This window comes from Schistocerca serialis, unplaced genomic scaffold, assembly GCF_023864345.2.
Source record: "Schistocerca serialis cubense isolate TAMUIC-IGC-003099 unplaced genomic scaffold, iqSchSeri2.2 HiC_scaffold_1181, whole genome shotgun sequence".
Lineage (NCBI taxonomy): Eukaryota > Metazoa > Arthropoda > Insecta > Orthoptera > Acrididae > Schistocerca > Schistocerca serialis.
The window spans coordinates 135,001-137,500 of record NW_026047383.1 but is presented as its reverse complement, the minus strand read 5'-3'; positions in this window follow the sequence as shown (position 1 = coordinate 137,500).

Genomic DNA, 2,500 nt, shown 5'->3' with positions numbered 1-2,500 from the left:
CTGCGATACAAACCACCTGCGAGAACCGCAGAGGCGACCGAGCAGCAGACGGCGTCGCGGCGCCGAGCGCCGGGCGGCGGCGCATCCTCAGCGCACACAGTCCTCAATCGGACCAGCACACTGCAGATGTCCACCGCGCTTCGCACCGGGCCCGCGAGGACCTACTTTGGCCGCACGGCGCCGCGTGCAGGGTGCGCCGGCGCGCAGCTGCGCCGCCTGCCGCCTCCGTCGGCCGGCGCGCCTGCCAGTGGCCGCCCCCACCAGCCGGCTGTAGCGCGTGCGCCCACGCACCGCGCGGCCAGCACGCCGGGCGGCCCCCCCTCACCGGCCGGGGCCGGTCCCACCCAGCCACCGCCGCGTATCGCTTCACACCCACATGCCATTCACGTTCGTGGGCATGGTGGGTATCGCTGAAACAACCGGTTGGTAGCTCAACCGATCGTCGCCATCACTGATTCACCTCTAGCGAGAACAACCGCACCACAACGGTTTACCAGTTGTTCATTTGCGTAACGTCACCAGCAAACGTAGGCGTCCATCGCCATTTGCAAATTCAACGATTGTTGCATGCCTGTGTCAGGTGTCACGACACACTATGTCTGCCCACATACACGCAACAACATGTGCACGCTTCGCAAACACGTGGAAGGTGGCCCCCGTACGTATGCGATGTCCATTGCGCAAACGACTGTCAACCGGCCTCTGTCGCATGTCGCAGATGTGGAACGCAGTGCACCATGCTATCACGGTGTGTGAGAAGAGACGACAACGTCTGACAACACGCGCCACTACATCAACAGACGGCTCATGCTGATCGCCATCCAGGGCATACCACACTGCACTCCAGCTCTTATAGGGAGACGACACGTAGCTGCGTGCACAACATTTGGACCGCATGGTTCGCCGTTGTTGGCGCAGTCGTTGTACGGTCACATGTACCACGATGTATCATTCAGTACATGAGGACCAATGTGCAGTACAGTGTGTGATTTGGAGGTACAACATCAGCGGACAGTTGACACAGGCCGTACCACAGCGTAGGCGCAGTGCTTCGCCATGCGAATGCCAATGAACAACTGCGAAGGGCATTGAGCATGTACGTCCTGCTGCCATCCACATTACAGTGTATCGCTGCAAGGTGTTTAACATGAAGCGATACACTGGGGACCGGGCAGTGCGAGTAGCAAACTATATTGCGGGGGTTGCAGTTAGGCAACACTACACTAATTTAACGCGTCGTATGACAATTACAGAGCAGGTTAAGGCCCAACGTGTGTTGGGTTAAGGCCCAACGTGTGTTGGGTTAAGGCCCAACGTGTGTTGGGTTAAGGCCCAACGTGTGTTGGGTTAAGGCCCAACGTGTGTTGGGTTAAGGCCCAACGTGTGTTGGGTTAAGGCCCAACGTGTGTTGGGTTACAGCACAATATGGGTTACGTTAAGGGGCAATGTGGGTTACGTTAAGGGGCAATGTGGGTTACGTTAAGGCGCAATATAGGTTACGTTAAGGCGCAATATAGGTTACGTTAAGGCGCAATATAGGTTACGTTAAGGCGCAATATAGGTTACGTTAAGGCGCAATATAGGTTACGTTAAGGCGCAATATAGGTTACGTTAAGGCGCAATATAGGTTACGTTAAGGCGCAATATAGGTTACGTTAAGGCGCAATATAGGTTACGTTAAGGCGCAATATAGGTTACGTTAAGGCGCAATATAGGTTACGTTAAGGCGCAATATAGGTTACGTTAAGGCGCAATATAGGTTACGTTAAGGCGCAATATAGGTTACGTTAAGGCGCAATATAGGTTACGTTAAGGCGCAATATAGGTTACGTTAAGGCGCAATATAGGTTACGTTAAGGCGCAATATAGGTTACGTTAAGGCGCAATATAGGTTACGTTAAGGCGCAATATAGGTTACGTTAAGGCGCAATATAGGTTACATTAAGGCGCAATATAGGTTACATTAAGGCGCAATATAGGTTACATTAAGGCGCAATATAGGTTACATTAAGGCGCAATATAGGTTAGGTTAAAACACGACATAGGTTAGGTTAAGGCACGACATAGGTTAGGTTAAGGCACGACATAGGTTAGGTTAAGGCACGACATAGGTTAGGTTAAGGCACGACATAGGTTAGGTTAAGGCACGACATAGGTTAGGTTAAGGCACGACATAGGTTAGGTTAAGGCACGACATAGGTTAGGTTAAGGCACGACATAGGTTAGGTTAAGGCACGACATAGGTTAGGTTAAGGCACGACATAGGTTAGGTTAAGGCACGACATAGGTTAGGTTAAGGCACGACATAGGTTAGGTTAAGGCACGACATAGGTTAGGTTAAGGCACGACATAGGTTAGGTTAAGGCACGACATAGGTTAGGTTAAGGCACGACATAGGTTAGGTTAAGGCACGACATAGGTTAGGTTAAGGCACGACATAGGTTAGGTTAAGGCACGACATAGGTTAGGTTAAGGCACGACATAGGTTAGGTTAAGGCAC